Source organism: Oncorhynchus mykiss, chromosome 9 (genome assembly GCF_057628025.1).
Source record: "Oncorhynchus mykiss isolate SJ-2025 chromosome 9, ASM5762802v1, whole genome shotgun sequence".
Lineage (NCBI taxonomy): Eukaryota > Metazoa > Chordata > Actinopteri > Salmoniformes > Salmonidae > Oncorhynchus > Oncorhynchus mykiss.
The window spans coordinates 10,141,898-10,159,254 of record NC_143030.1 but is presented as its reverse complement, the minus strand read 5'-3'; the positions used below and the strand labels follow the sequence as shown (position 1 = coordinate 10,159,254).

General features: G+C 46.7%; 1 long non-coding RNA gene across 1 annotated transcript; it reads left to right on the top strand.

Moving 5' to 3' along the window:
* The first annotated feature begins 1,036 nt into the window (after positions 1-1,036).
* Positions 1,037-2,521, top strand: LOC149980748 (uncharacterized). The gene is made up of 2 exons (XR_016483081.1): positions 1,037-1,141; positions 1,193-2,521. It is a non-coding gene; the product is annotated as an uncharacterized LOC149980748 (long non-coding RNA).
* The last annotated feature ends 14,836 nt before the right edge of the window (positions 2,522-17,357 follow it).

Genomic DNA, 17,357 nt, shown 5'->3' with positions numbered 1-17,357 from the left:
ATTAGGGATGGAGGTGTGGTCAGACATTAGGGATGGAGGTGTGGTCAGGCACTAGGGATGGAGGTGTGGTCAGGCACTAGGGATGGAGGTGTGGTCAGGCATTAGGGATGGAGGTGTGGTCAGGCATTAGGGATGGAGGTGTGGTCAGGTATTATGGATGGAGGAGGTGTGGTCAGGCACTAGGGATGGAGGTGTGGTCAGGCATTAGGGATGGAGGTGTGGTCAGGCATTATGGATGAAGGTGTGGTCAGGTATTATGGATGGAGGTGTGGTCAGGCATTAGGGATGAAGGTGTGGTCAGGCACTAGGGATGGAGGTGTGGTCAGGCATTAGGGATGGAGGTGTGGTCAGGCACTAGGGATGGAGGTGTGGTCAGGCATTAGGGATGGAGGTGTGGTCAGGTATTAGGGATGGAGGTGTGGTCAGACACTAGGGATGGAGGTGTGGTCAGGCACTAGGGATGGAGGTGTGGTCAGGTATTATGGATGGAGGTGTGGTCAGGCACTAGGGATGGAGGTGTGGTCAGGCACTAGGGATGGAGGTGTGGTCAGGCATTAGGGATGGAGGTGTGGTCAGGCACTAGGGATGGAGGTGTGGTCAGGCACTAGGGATGGAGGTGTGGTCAGGCATTAGGGATGGAGGTGTGGTCAGACATTAGGGATGGAGGTGTGGTCAGGCACTAGGGATGGAGGTGTGGTCAGGCACTAGGGATGGAGGTGTGGTCAGGCACTAGGGATGGAGGTGTGGTCAGGCATTAGGGATGGAGGTGTGGTCAGGCATTAGGGATGGAGGTGTGGTCAGGCACTAGGGATGGAGGTGTGGTCAGGCACTAGGGATGGAGGTGTGGTCAGGTATTAGGGATGGAGGTGTGGTCAGGCATTAGGGATGGAGGTGTGGTCAGGCATTAGGGATGGAGGTGTGGTCAGACATTAGGGATGGAGGTGTGGTCAGGTATTAGGGATGGAGGTGTGGTCAGGTATTAGGGATGGAGGTGTGGTCAGGCACTAGGGATGGAGGTGTGGTCAGGCATTAGGGATGGAGGTGTGGTCAGGCACTAGGGATGGAGGTGTGGTCAGGCATTAGGGATGGAGGTGTGGTCAGGCATTAGGGATGGAGGTGTGGTCAGGCACTAGGGATGGAGGTGTGGTCAGGCACTAGGGATAGGAGGTGTGGTCAGGCACTAGGGATGGAGGTGTGGTCAGGCACTAGGGATGGGTTCAGGTCAGAGGAGATGTAGTCATTGTTTGTGTGTGTCTGTAAGTGATTGTTTGTATCTGGAGTAAAACTTTATTTTTTTATTTTTTTAAGTTGGTCAGGTAAGTGAATAAAAAGGCAGGATGTGGACAAATCTCTTAGGAAGCAACAGCAATATGGCCCTCATCAAATATGCAGACGACATGGCTCTGGTTGCTTGCCTGGAGGTCAAGTCCATCTCCAGCTACTCCCAGTTCATTGACTGCCTCTTGATGTGGTTTGACAGTAGCTTTCTTGACCTCAACGTCACCAAGACCAAAAAACTGTGCCTTGGAGGAAAGAAAGCTGGGAAATGGAAGCCCTTCTCTCGAGCTTGTCACTATGTAAGGACGTGGAGCAAGTCACACATTTGAAATACTTAGGGACAATTTTCGACCACAAACTTAGCTTCCAGTAAAACACTGACCTCATCTACAAAAAGTCCAGGCAGCTTATTTCCCTACTTAAGAAACAATTCCGTTTTAATGCAAGCAAACACACTGATCATGGTGTACAAATCCCCGATCGAGTGTTCTCAATTACAACATCCCCTTCGGGTATGGGAACCTCTCAGTGAGAAACAGGAGTTAACTGGCACAAGTTGTCCCAGGCCAGCAAATCTGTCCGCAGCAAACGGCCACAACTCCAAGAACTGTAAACACAAAGCATCACAAGGAAAACTGCAAGCATCCTTCCAAATGCTGCCGTCAGGTCGGAGACGACAGGTGGAACTCACAAAGAAGAACGGTCCCCCCCCAAAAAATGTATCCCCTCTGCAGTGACAATCCTTATTAAGGCTGATGAACGGACATGTAAATATTTCATGTGTTTCATTCTGACATTTCATTCTGACATTTCAATATTTAACGTGTTTCATTCTGACATTTCAATATTTAATGTGTTTCATTCTGACATTTCATTCTGACATTTCAATATTTAACGTGTTTCATTCTGACATTTCAATATTTAATGTGTTTCATTCTGACATTTCATTCTGACATTTCAATATTTAACGTGTTTCATTCTGACATTTCAATATTTAATGTGTTTCATTCTGACATTTCATTCTGACATGTAAATATTTAATTTGTTTTATTCTGACATTTAATTCTGACATTTCAATATTTAATGTGTTTCATTCTGACATTTCAGTCTGACATGTAAATGTTTGATGTGTATGTTTTATCTCTGTTTTTATTATTTTATTGTAACTCAGAGCGCCATGACACATTTTCATTCTGTTTAAACGTAATAGACAATAAAGTTGGTATTTTCTGCTTATCTTAAAGCCCGGCTCTTTCATCCTTTAAGTTACAGAAAATCAAATTTGATACGGTAAGTAATTGTACAAAGAAGTCCGACTTCGGCGTTTATCCCTAACCCTCAGAAAAGAGACACATACATAGAGGTTGGAGCAGGGGGCTACCATACTACAGCACCTGTGGAGCAGTTGTTGTGGGGGGGGGGTTATGTGCCTTGCTCAAGGGCAGGAGAGCAGGTATGGAGCATCTAGGATTTAACACCAGAATCCACTTCCTGTCTCCCAGAGTGATGAAAGAATGGTTTACTTATGTTACACTTACTTCCTGTCTCCCAGGGTGATGAGAGAATGGTCTTTCTGATGTTACCACTTACTTCCTGTCTCCCAGGGGGATGAGAGAATGGTTTACTGATGTTACCACTTCCTGTTTCCCAGGGGGATGAGAGAATGGTCTTACTGATGTTACCACTTCCTGTCTCCCGGGGTGATGAGAGAATGGTCTTACTGATGTTACCACTTACTTCCTGTCTCCCAGGGTGATGAAAGAATGGTTTACTGATGTTACCACTTACTTCCTGTCTCCCAGGGTGATGAAAGAATGGTTTACTGATGTTACCACTTCCTGTCTCCCAGGGTGATAAGAGAATGGTTTACTGATGTTACCACTTATTTCCTGTCTCCCAGGGTGATGAGAGAATGGTCTTACTGATGTTACCACTTCCTGTCTCCCGGGGTGATGAAAGAATGGTTTACTGATGTTACCACTTACTTCCTGTCTCCCAGGGTGATGAGAGAATGGTTTACTGATGTTACCACTTACTTCCTGTCTCCCAGGGTGATGAGAGAATGGTTTACTGATGTTGCCACTTACTTCCTGTCTCCCAGGGTGATGAGAGAATGGTTTACTGATGTTACCACTTACTTCCTGTCTCCCAGGGTGATGAGAGAATGGTCTTTCTGATGTTAATGATTTATTCAAATCTCTTTCCATCTGTCAAGAGTATTCCTCATTCATTTTGACCTAATGCTGCTCACTCGGGATATTGTTTTAACATTTTGAGAGTAATGATATACAGTTGACTCCTGATGAGTTTATTTTGTATTAGTGTAAACTCTGTTTTAAGTGAACTACAGTGTTCTTCCAGCCCCAATTCCATAACATTCTCTATAACTGCATTCTCTGGTTTTAGTGCACGCTGTCCCATCAGTAGCAGCTGTCAGGAGTCAACCGTGCTACAATTTTTTTGTCCTTCTATTCAGTTAGAATCTATATCCATTATCACTGGTCTGTACCTTGTAGTAAAACTCCAGGTTATTGATACTGATTTATACGAATATTGATTTCAAGTGTACTTTTCAGAAAACATCTTCATTTGTCCACTAGTTTTTTTTCCATTCATTTGAACCTAATGGTGTTTATTCATGATGTTGATTTAATCTTGTATAGATAAGAGTAATGATACACAGTCGACTCCACTGTTTGTCTACATGTAGTCATCGTTTTCCTTTACTACTGGTCATTAGGCTGTCTTGCACAGTAAACTCCCATCCAGTTGATGACCCTGTTGTGAGTTTCTGGGCTCACAACCAGCTATAAGGAAGGAGTTTCCCAAAATTCCTTGACGAAAACACGGAAGTAAAATTGGGAGACAAAAAAAAAATGGGACGATCGAAGGTTACGAATGTAACCATGGTTATGTGAGCTATTGAATCACCACAGGGTATCCTTCCGCACGGCAGGATACATTCCTAGTAAGGATTTTCAGATTAGTCCCGTGTACTGGGTAGTGCTCCAGCTGATCCCCTTAAATAGCTTCTGCACGCACTACTTCCAACTCGTGTGCCTTTTTCGAGGCGCTGTAGATCACTGACAAACGGTGGCGTTTTCCACCACTGTCGACAAAGAGGTCTGAAGTGATCCAATAGCTCACGTAACCGTGGTTACATTTGTAACCTTCGTTATGTAGCACTGTATAGGTAGGTTGCTGGATGGAATCCTCGAGCTGACAAGGTACAAATCTGTCCTTCTGCCCAGTGTTGCCAACTCCTCCTCGGTAAAAGAAAGTAGCTATTGGCTGTCCTAAAAGTCGCTAAATGATGTCATCGCATAATTGGCCACGTGCATGTAATTGTGATGGATGCTGGAGGAGAGAGGAACGACGTCGTGGGAGAGATAAAAAGTGAGTAAAAAAAACACCCTAAATATGTTTTAATACTACAAATGAGCAAGCTGCAGAGAGTGGCATCACACACAGCGAATAAGAACCAGACATTTGAGGCCATACTCCTCCTTCAGCACTTTATGGACCCCATTGTTAATCCCCGTCATAACAGAGGCGTTATCAGTCCCCTATCCCCAGGAGTTTCTCTTTTTTAGGACAACACTTCTCGAGGAAAGCCACAACAGCACAGGCTATAGATTTGACATCTTCTCCAACTCAACAAGCTCCAGAAATGTTGATAAAATTGTCTGCTTGGTGTCAGTAAAGTACCTTATCACAACCCCCAGGCTACTTAGAAACACTTACATCTGTGGACTCATCGAGGAGGAGGCTGAAACGCTGGTCACCCACATCGGCGACCAACTTTTTCAGAAAGTAGGGTGCTAGAACACCGTTAATCATTTCTGTGCACTTTGTCCTGTGCATTTTGAAGTGGGTAGCAGCAGTGGAGTCTGAGAAAAGCAGCTCTACATGCTTCTCCAATGTGATCACATGCCAGCATGGAACAGTGTTCAGCGATAACTAATGCCATGGTGGCCTCAGCCTTATTCGCAGAGTAAATTTAATAAGCCATAAATGGCAGCTTGTTTTTGGTGGAACTGTTATAAGGCTTTGCATTTTGAGTATGTTTTAGAGTTGTCGTGTTTTTTTACATCACTAAGTTTGGCGTAGAAATCAGCCTTACAATACAGCCAGCCCGTGTATCATCTCCAATACACGGCTTCAACCAGCCTCTGAATTCAGGGTTTGATTCACACTCCTTTCTGTATTTTTGAGTGTACAGTTTAGACTGAGACATGAACTAGCCAGCTAGATGTTTAGCTTATGTCACAGAGAGGCACACACACACACAGTGGGCAAGGTGAGTAAGTGACTGAGGCTGTGTGAGTCAAATGCAGTGATTTATTTTAGACATTTACATCCCGCCCTGAATGTAAGCCAGGGAGGGATCAGCCAGCGGCGGCTTCCCACATGCGCGATTCATTTGCAGTCTGGACAGGGAGGGGTGAACATCTCCTGCTCTGACTGCAGCTGGGAGGGACTGCTAAGCGAGGACTGGGCCGCCTGTGAGTGCTTTGGGACGGGGGTGGGGCCCACGGCAGCACCCGCTGCTCGTTGAGAAGAGTGAGAACGATACGTACTTTCACGTCAGAGTCTCCAAAAGTCTCCAATAACACCAGAAAAAGTTGCTAGATTTGTCACTATTTTTTTGAAAATGTGTCACTAGAGGGGTCTGAATACTCGCTAAATATAACGACAAAGTCGCTAAGTTGGCAACACAGCTTCTTTCCCTTAGCAAAGCAGTTAACCCACTGTTCCCTGGACGCCGAAGACGTGGATGTTAAGGTAGCTCACCGCACTTCTCTGATTCACAGAGGTTTGGTTAAATGCGGAAGGCATTCAGTTGTACATCTGACTAGGTATCCCCCTTTCCCTATTATGGTATCACAATACCAGATTAAAAGTGCAATATGCCAAAATCACTCTGCCATTTCCTGGTTGCTAAAATTCTAATAGTTTGCCTATTTTCAGTTGTGACAAAACAAGCAGTCATTGTGTAGGGAATCATTGTACCGTTTAAATCGCTGTGAAATATATTTTACATAAACCCAAAATATTGTATAATGTATCACCACAGCAGAGGACAGCAGAGGACCAAGATGTAGCTACTCCTCTAGTAGAATGTATCACCACAGCAGAGGACCAAGATGTAGCTACTCCTCTAGTAGAATGTACCACTACAGCAGAGGACCAAGATGTAGCTACTCCTCTAGTAGAATGTATCACCACAGCAGAGGACCAAGATGTAGCTACTCCTCTAGTAGAATGTATCACCACAGCAGAGGACAGCAGAGGACCAAGATGTAGCTACTCCTCTAGTAGAATGTATCACCACAGCAGAGGACCAAGATGTAGCTACTCCTCTAGTAGAATGTATCACCACAGCAGAGGACAGCAGAGGACCAAGATGTAGCTACTCCTCTAGTAGAATGTATCACCACAGCAGAGGACAGCAGAGGACCAAGATGTAGCTACTCCTCTAGTATAATGTACCACCACAGCAGAGGACCAAGATGTAGCTACTCCTCTAGTAGAATGTATCACCACAGCAGAGGACCAAGATGTAGCTACTCCTCTAGTAGAATGTACCACTACAGCAGAGGACCAAGATGTAGCTACTCCTCTAGTAGAATGTATCACCACAGCAGAGGACAGCAGAGGACCAAGATGTAGCTACTCCTCTAGTAGAATGTACCACTACAGCAGAGGACCAAGATGTAGCTACTCCTCTAGTAGAATGTATCACCACAGCAGAGGACAGCAGAGGACCAAGATGTAGCTACTCCTCTAGTAGAATGTATCACCACAGCAGAGGACCAAGATGTAGCTACTCCTCTAGTAGAATGTATCACCACAGCAGAGGACCAAGATGTAGCTACTCCTCTAGTAGAATGTATCACCACAGCAGAGGACCAAGATGTAGCTACTCCTCTAGTAGAATGTACCACTACAGAGGACCAAGATGTAGCTACTCCTCTAGTAGAATGTATCACCACAGCAGAGGACAGCAGAGGACCAAGATGTAGCTACTCCTCTAGTAGAATGTATCACCACAGCAGAGGACCAAGATGTAGCTACTCCTCTAGTAGAATGTATCACCACAGCAGAGGACAGCAGAGGACCAAGATGTAGCTACTCCTCTAGTAGAATGTATCACCACAGCAGAGGACCAAGATGTAGCTACTCCTCTAGTAGAATGTATCACCACAGCAGAGGACAGCAGAGGACCAAGATGTAGCTACTCCTCTAGTAGAATGTATCACCACAGCAGAGGACAGCAGAGGACCAAGATGTAGCTACTCCTCTAGTATAATGTACCACCACAGCAGAGGACCAAGATGTAGCTACTCCTCTAGTAGAATGTATCACCACAGCAGAGGACCAAGATGTAGCTACTCCTCTAGTAGAATGTACCACTACAGCAGAGGACCAAGATGTAGCTACTCCTCTAGTAGAATGTATCACCACAGCAGAGGACAGCAGAGGACCAAGATGTAGCTACTCCTCTAGTAGAATGTACCACTACAGCAGAGGACCAAGATGTAGCTACTCCTCTAGTAGAATGTATCACCACAGCAGAGGACCAAGATGTAGCTACTCCTCTAGTAGAATGTATCACCACAGCAGAGGACCAAGATGTAGCTACTCCTCTAGTAGAATGTATCACCACAGCAGAGGACCAAGATGTAGCTACTCCTCTAGTAGAATGTATCACCACAGCAGAGGACAGCAGAGGACCAAGATGTAGCTACTCCTCTAGTAGAATGTATCACCACAGCAGAGGACAGCAGAGGACCAAGATGTAGCTACTCCTCTAGTAGAATGTATCACCACAGCAGAGGACCAAGATGTAGCTACTCCTCTAGTAGAATGTACCACTACAGCAGAGGACCAAGATGTAGCTACTCCTCTAGTAGAATGTATCACCACAGCAGAGGACCAAGATGTAGCTACTCCTCTAGTAGAATGTATCACCACAGCAGAGGACAGCAGAGGACCAAGATGTAGCTACTCCTCTAGTAGAATGTATCACCACAGCAGAGGACCAAGATGTAGCTACTCCTCTAGTAGAATGTATCACCACAGCAGAGGACAGCAGAGGACCAAGATGTAGCTACTCCTCTAGTAGAATGTATCACCACAGCAGAGGACAGCAGAGGACCAAGATGTAGCTACTCCTCTAGTATAATGTACCACCACAGCAGAGGACCAAGATGTAGCTACTCCTCTAGTAGAATGTATCACCACAGCAGAGGACCAAGATGTAGCTACTCCTCTAGTAGAATGTACCACTACAGCAGAGGACCAAGATGTAGCTACTCCTCTAGTAGAATGTATCACCACAGCAGAGGACAGCAGAGGACCAAGATGTAGCTACTCCTCTAGTAGAATGTACCACTACAGCAGAGGACCAAGATGTAGCTACTCCTCTAGTAGAATGTATCACCACAGCAGAGGACAGCAGAGGACCAAGATGTAGCTACTCCTCTAGTAGAATGTATCACCACAGCAGAGGACCAAGATGTAGCTACTCCTCTAGTAGAATGTATCACCACAGCAGAGGACCAAGATGTAGCTACTCCTCTAGTAGAATGTATCACCACAGCAGAGGACCAAGATGTAGCTACTCCTCTAGTAGAATGTACCACTACAGAGGACCAAGATGTAGCTACTCCTCTAGTAGAATGTATCACCACAGCAGAGGACAGCAGAGGACCAAGATGTAGCTACTCCTCTAGTAGAATGTATCACCACAGCAGAGGACCAAGATGTAGCTACTCCTCTAGTAGAATGTATCACCACAGCAGAGGACAGCAGAGGACCAAGATGTAGCTACTCCTCTAGTAGAATGTATCACCACAGCAGAGGACCAAGATGTAGCTACTCCTCTAGTAGAATGTATCACCACAGCAGAGGACAGCAGAGGACCAAGATGTAGCTACTCCTCTAGTAGAATGTATCACCACAGCAGAGGACAGCAGAGGACCAAGATGTAGCTACTCCTCTAGTATAATGTACCACCACAGCAGAGGACCAAGATGTAGCTACTCCTCTAGTAGAATGTATCACCACAGCAGAGGACCAAGATGTAGCTACTCCTCTAGTAGAATGTACCACTACAGCAGAGGACCAAGATGTAGCTACTCCTCTAGTAGAATGTATCACCACAGCAGAGGACAGCAGAGGACCAAGATGTAGCTACTCCTCTAGTAGAATGTACCACTACAGCAGAGGACCAAGATGTAGCTACTCCTCTAGTAGAATGTATCACCACAGCAGAGGACCAAGATGTAGCTACTCCTCTAGTAGAATGTATCACCACAGCAGAGGACCAAGATGTAGCTACTCCTCTAGTAGAATGTATCACCACAGCAGAGGACCAAGATGTAGCTACTCCTCTAGTAGAATGTATCACCACAGCAGAGGACAGCAGAGGACCAAGATGTAGCTACTCCTCTAGTAGAATGTATCACCACAGCAGAGGACAGCAGAGGACCAAGATGTAGCTACTCCTCTAGTAGAATGTATCACCACAGCAGAGGACCAAGATGTAGCTACTCCTCTAGTAGAATGTATCACCACAGCAGAGGACAGCAGAGGACCAAGATGTAGCTACTCCTCTAGTAGAATGTATCACCACAGCAGAGGACAGCAGAGGACCAAGATGTAGCTACTCCTCTAGTAGAATGTATCACCACAGCAGAGGACAGCAGAGGACCAAGATGTAGCTACTCCTCTAGTAGAATGTATCACCACAGCAGAGGACAGCAGAGGACCAAGATGTAGCTACTCCTCTAGTATAATGTACCACCACAGCAGAGGACCAAGATGTAGCTACTCCTCTAGTAGAATGTATCACCACAGCAGAGGACCAAGATGTAGCTACTCCTCTAGTAGAATGTACCACTACAGCAGAGGACCAAGATGTAGCTACTCCTCTAGTAGAATGTATCACCACAGCAGAGGACAGCAGAGGACCAAGATGTAGCTACTCCTCTAGTAGAATGTACCACCACAGCAGAGGACAGCAGAGGACCAAGATGTAGCTACTCCTCTAGTAGAATGTATCACCACAGCAGAGGACAGCAGAGGACCAAGATGTAGCTACTCCTCTAGTAGAATGTACCACTACAGCAGAGGACCAAGATGTAGCTACTCCTCTAGTAGAATGTATCACCACAGCAGAGGACAGCAGAGGACCAAGTGCTTTGAAAGGCTGTTCATGGCTCACAACACCATTATCCCAGAAACCCTAGACCCACTCCAATTTGCATACTGCCCAAACAGATCCACAGATGATGGAATCTCTATTGCACTCCACATTGCCCTTTCACACCTAGACAAAAGGAACACCTATGTGAGAATGCTATTCATTGACTACAGCTCATCGTTCAACACCATAGTGCCCTCAAAGCTCATCACTAAGCTAAGGACCCTGGGACTAAACACCTCCCTCTGCAACTGGATCCTGGACTTCCTTACGGGCTGCCCCCAGGTGGTAAGGGTAGGTAACAACACGCTGATCCTCAACACGGGGGCCCCTCACGGGTGTGTGCTCAGTCTCCTCCTGTACTCCCTGTTCACTCATGACTGCACGGCCAGACACGACTCCAACACCATCATTAAGTTTACCGATGACACAACAGTCTGATCACAGACAACAATGAGACAGTCTATAGGGAGGGTATCAGAGACCTGGCTGTGTGGTGCAAGGACAACAACCTCTCCCTCCACGTGATCAAGACAAAGGAGATGATTGTGGACTACAGGAAAAGGAGGACCGAGCATGTCCCCATTCTCATCGATGGGGCTGTAGTGGAGCAGGTTGAGAGCTTCAAGTTCCTTGGCGTCCGCATCACCAACAAACTAATGTGGTCCAGGCACACCAAGACACTCGTGAAGAGGGCACGACAAAACCTATTCCCCCTCAGGAGACTGAAAAGGTTTGGCATGGGTCCTTAGATCCTCAAAACAATTTACAGCTGCACCATCGAGAGCATCCTAACTGGTTGCATCACTGCCTGGTATGGCAACTGCTCGGCCTTCAACCGCAAGGCACTACAGAGGGTAGTGCGTACGGCCCAGTACATCACCGGGGCCAAGCTTCCTGCCATCCAGGACCTCTATACCAGGCGGTGCCAGAGGAAGGCCCTAAAAATTGTCAAAGACTCCAGTCACCCTAGTCAAAGTCTGTTCTCTCTGCTACCGCACGACAAGCGGTACCGGAGCGCCAAGTCTAGGTCCAAGAGGCTTCTAAACAGCTTCTATCCCCAAACCATAAGACTCCTGAACACCTAATCAAATGGCTACCCAGACTCTTCACATTGCCACCCCCCCCCCTCCCCCTCCCTTCCACGCTGCTGCTACTCTCTGTTATTATCTATGCATAGTCACTTTAATAATTCCACCTACATGTACATATTACCTCAATTACCTTGAGACCGGTTCCCCCACACATTTACTTGGCACCGGTACCCCCTGTACATAGCCTCCACATTGACTCTGTACCGGTACCCCCTGTATATAGCCTCCACATTGACTCTGTACCGGTACCCCCTGTATATAGCCTCCACATTGACTCTGTACCGGTACCCCCTGTATATAGCCTCCACATTGACTCTGTACCGGTACCCCCTGTATATAGCCTCCACATTGACTCTGTACCGTAACACCTTGTATATAGCCTCCACATTGACTCTGTACCGGTACCCCCTGTATATAGCCTCCACATTGACTCTGTACCGGTACCCCCTGTCTATAGCCTCCACATTGACTCTGTACCTGTACCCCCTGTATATAGCCTCCACATTGACTCTGTACCTGTACCCCCTGTATATAGCCTCCACATTGACTCTGTACCGGTACCCCCTGTCTATAGCCTCCACATTGACTCTGTACCTGTACCCCCTGTCTATAGCCTCCACATTGACTTTGTACCGGTACCCACTGTATATAGCCTCGCTGTTGTTATTTTACTGCTGCTCTTTAATTATTTGTTACTTTTATCTCATCTTTTTTTTCCTTAACTGCACTGTTGGTTAAGGACTTGTAAGTAAGCATTTGACTGTAAGGTCTACCGGTCTACACCAGTTGTATTCAGCGTATTCATTGACTAACATTTGATTTGATTTGAGAATGTACCACTACAACAGACGGCAGAGGCTGGATGGCCTGATTATATGCTGTAGTGATAAATTTGCACAATCCAATGTAAGGTTCTCTGCTTCGATAGGCTCTGGCCCAGAACTCTCTCACCACCATAGCAAAAATGAATAGAGGATCAGACTGTCATATTGCCTGTGTGCCTGACCGGGCACAGCACACTGGCAGAAACACCCAGCTCACACGCAGCTGCAGGACAAATGTAAAGTTCACATGTCTGTCAGACAGGACCTTTTAGCAAAAATGAGGGGTTAAGACTGAGGATGATACTCCTCATCGGGTCCCTTTCAGTGCTCACTGAAAAAGCATCAAAGGTCACACCCTCTTAGTGGAGGTAACAGCCAACAGATATGGATAGGTGCTTCAAAGACATTGACTCTAGGGGCTCGAGGGCCTGAGACGGAGAGTGGCCTGAGACGGAGAGTGGCCTGAGAGGGAGAGTGGCCTGAGACGGAGAGTGGCCAGAGACGGAGAGTGGCCTGAGACGGAGAGTGGCCTGAGACGGAGAGTGGCCCGAGTGGCCTGAGACGGAGAGTGGCCAGAGACGGAGAGTGGCCTGAGACGGAGAGTGGCCTGAGACGGAGAGTGGCCTGAGACGGAGAGTGGCCTGAGACGGAGAGTGGCCTGAGAGGCCTGAGACGGAGAGTGGCCTGAGACGGAGAGTGGCCTGAGACGGAGAGTGGCCTGAGACGGAGAGTGGCCTCAGAGGCCTGAGAGGGAAAGTGGCCTGAGAGGCCTGAGACGGAGAGTGGCCTGAGATGGAGAGTGGCCCGAGACGGAGAGTGGCCCGAGACGGAGAGTGGCCCGAGACGGAGAGTGGCCTGAGTGGCCAGAGACGGAGAGTGGCCCGAGACGGAGAGTGGCCCGAGACGGAGAGTGGCCAGTGGAACCAACAGTGAAGCCACCGTCAGTAGGCTGAGTAACTGTTGGCACTCTTAACAGCTGGTCCGAGCCAGAAACGGTTGAGGTAGGATAGGATTTTGTTACACTCACCTGAGGGAGAAGAGCCCTCATGAGCGGCGTAGCGGTCTAAGGCACTGCATCTCAGTGCTAGAGGTGTCACTACAGACCCTGGTTCGATTCCACGCTGTGATTGGGAGTCCCATAGTGCGGCGCACAATTGGCCCAGCGTCGTCCGGGTTTGGCCGGGGTAGTCCGTCATTGTAAATAAGAATTTGTTCTTAACTGACTTGTTAAATAAAACATTTGAGTCTACGGACATCCGGAGGTAAATCACCTTCTGTGAGGTTGTCAGGTGAGTCTTCTCCTCCAGGGTGAGGCCCAGAACTCTGTGGTTCAAGAGGATCCTCGTGTCCGTTGTGGCCTGTTCCCTGGGCGGGGCACAGACCAGCCAATCATCCAGTAGAATGCATCACCAGAGCAAAAGGCAAAGGCCGGCCCCGCCCACCCGCCAGGCAAAATGCTGCAGAAACAGTGCTCGCCATGCAATGTGAGTCTGTTCGGCCCATCTAGTGGTACTTTTGGGTACTTCATATTATTACAAGTGTTTGTTTTTTATTTCACCTTTATTTAACCAGGTAGGCTAGTTGAGAACAAGTTCTCAATTACAACTGCGACCTGGCCAAGATAAAGCAAAGCAGTGCGACACAAACAACAACACAGAGTTACACATGGAATAAACAAGGGCTCAGTCAATAACACAATAGAAAAAGTCTATATATAGTGTGTGCAAATGGCGTGAGGAGGTAAGGCAATAAATAGGCCATAGTAGTTACAATTCAGCAAATTAACACTGGAGTGATAGATGTGCAGATGATGATGTGCAAGTAGTGATACTGGTGTGCAAAAGAGCAAAAAAGTAAATAAAAACAATATGGGGATGAGGGAGGTAGATTGGGTTATTTACAGATGGGCTGTGTACAGCTGCAGTGATCAGTTAGCTGCTCAGATAGCTGATGTTTAAAGTTAGTGAGGGAGATATGTCTCCAACTTCAGCGATTTTTGTAATTCGTTCCAGACATTGGCAGCAGAGAACTGGAAGGAAAGGCGGCCAAAGGGGGAGTTGGCTTTGGGGATGACCAGTGAGATACACCTGCTGGAGCGTGTGCTACGGGTGGGTGTTGTTATCGTGACCAGTGATAAGGCGGAGCTTTACCTAGCAAAGACTTATAGATGATCTGGCGACGAATATGTAGCGAGGGCCAGCCGACGAGAGAATACAGGTCGCAGTGGTGGGTAGTTTTTGGGGCTTTGGTGACAAAACGGATTGCACTGTGATAGACTGCATCCAGTTTGCTTAGTAGTGTTGGAGGCTATTTTGTAAATGACATCGCCGAAGTCGAGGATCAGTTTTACGAGGGTATGTTTGGTGGTGTGAGTGGAGGTGGCTTTGTTGTGAAATAGGAAGACAATTCTAGATTTAATTTTGGATTAGAGATATGAGTCTGGAAGGAGAGTTTACAGTCTAACCAGACAGCTAGGTATTTGTAGTTGTCCACATATCCTAAGTCAGAACCTTCCAGAGTAGTGATGCTAGTCGGGCGGGCTGGTGCGGGCAGTGATCGGTTGAAAAGCATGCATTTAGTTTTGCTAGCGTTTAAGAGCAGTTGGAGGCCACGGAAGGAGTGTTGTATGGCATTGAAGCTCGTTTGGAGGTTTGTAAACACAGTTTCCAAAGAAGGGCCAGATGTATAGAGAATGGTGTCGTCTGCGTAGAGGTGGATCAGGGAATCATCCTCAGCAAGAGCGACATCGTTGATATATACAGAGAAAAGGGTCAGCCCGAGAATTGAACCCTGTGGTACCCCCATAGAGACTGCCAGAGGTCCGGACAACAGGCCCTCCAGTTTAGTACCTTGAGCGTCGCGGAGGTGCACCCGTGACCAGCTCGGAAACCAGATTGCACAGCGGAGAAGGTACGGCGGGATTCAAAATGGTCAGCGATCTGTTTATGAACTTGGCTTTCGAAGACTTTAGAAAGGCAGGGCAGGATGGATATAGGTCTATAACAGTTTGGGTCTAGAGTGTCTCCCCCTTTGAAGAGGGGGATGACCGTGACAGCTTTCCCATCTTTAGGGATCTCGGACGATATGAAAGAGAGATTGAACAGACTGGTAATAGGGGTTGCAACAATGGCGGCAGATCATTTTAGAAAGAAAGGGTCCAGATTGTCTAGCCCAACTGATTTGTACTGGTCCAGGTTTTGCAGCTCTTTCAGAACATCTGCTATCTGGATTTGGGTGAAGGAGAAGCTGGGGAGGCTTGGGCAGGTAGCTGCGGGGGGTAGCTGCGGGGGGAAAGCATGGCTAGTCGTAGAGAAATGCTTATTGAAATCGATTATCATGGATTTATCAGTGGCGACAGTGTTTTTCCTAGCCTCAGTGCAGTGGGCAGCTGGGAGCAGGTGCTCTTATTCTCCATGGACTTTACAGTGTCCCAAAACTTTTTGGAGTTAGAGCTACAGGATGCAAATTTCTGTTTGAAAAAGCTAGCCTCTGCTTTCCTGACTGATTGAGAGTATTGATTCCTGACTACCCTGAAAAGTTGCATATCACGGGGACTATTCGATGCTATTGCAGTCCGCCACAGGATGTTTTTGTGCTGGTCGAGGGCAGTCAGGTCTGGAGTGAACCAAGGGCTACATCTGTTCTTAGTTCTACATTTTTTGAAAGGGGCATGCTTATTTAAGAAGGTGAGGAAATTACTTTTAAAGAACGACCAGGCATCCTCTACCGACGGGATGAGGTCAATATCCTTCCAGGATACCCGGGCCAGGTCGATTAGAAAGGCCTGCTCACAGAAGTGTTTTAGGGAGCGTTTGACAGTGATGAGGGGTGGTTGTTTGACCGTGGACCCATAGCGGATGCAGCCAATGAGGCAGTGATCGCTGAGATCCTGATTGAAAACAGCAGAGGTGTATTTGGAGGGCAAGTTGGTCAGGATAATATCTATGAGGGTGCCCATGTTTACGGATTTAGGGTTGTACATGATAGGTTCCTTGATAATTTGTGTGAGATTGAGGGCATGTAGCTTAGATTGTAGGAATGCTGGGGTGTTAAGCATATCCCAGTTTAGGTCACCCAACAGAACGAACTCTGAAGATAGACTGGGGGAAATCAATTCACATATGGTGTCCAGGGCACAGCTGGGAGCTGAGGGGGGGGGGGTCTATAACAGGCGGCAACAGTGAGAGACTTATTTCTGGAGAGATTAATTTTTAAAATTAATGTTTGGGCATAGACCTGGAAAGTATGACAGAACTTTGCAGGCTATCTCTGCAGTAGATTGCAACTCCTCCCCCTTTGGCAGTTCTATCTTGACGGAAAATGTTGTAGTTGGGGATTGAAATCTCAGAATTTTTGTTGGCCTTCCTAAGTCAGGATTCAGACACGGCAAGGACATCAGGGTTGGTGGAGTGTGCTAAAGCAGTGAGTAAAACAAATTTAGGGAGGAGGCTTCTGATGTTAACATGCATGAAACCAAGGCCTTTACGGTTACAGAAGTCAACAAATGAGAGCGCCTGGGGACACGCAGGACCTGGGTTAACCTCCACATCACCCGAGGAACAGAGGAGGAGTAGGATGAGGGTACGGCTAAAGGCTAACAAAACGGGTCGTCTAGTGAGGACAGAGAATAAAAGAAGCAGATTTCTGTAATTTTATCATCATCTCTGGCCCTCTGTGTTGCCTTATCTTTAAATTATATTAAAATAAATTAAATAATAAAAAAATACAAAAATGTAAATATAAAATATAATGACAATGCTTGTTAAACTGAATAGAAATCAACAACATGGTGTTTTAATATGAGCGTTTCAGCACACTTATCCTTTATATTTCAATATTTTATTTATTTTAATATGTATTTGTTGTCAATGTTTTGGCGTCAAACTGATGACAGTTGTGAACAGTCAATAGTTGGAAGAGTTGTTAATTGGAGAAAAAAAAATGCCATTG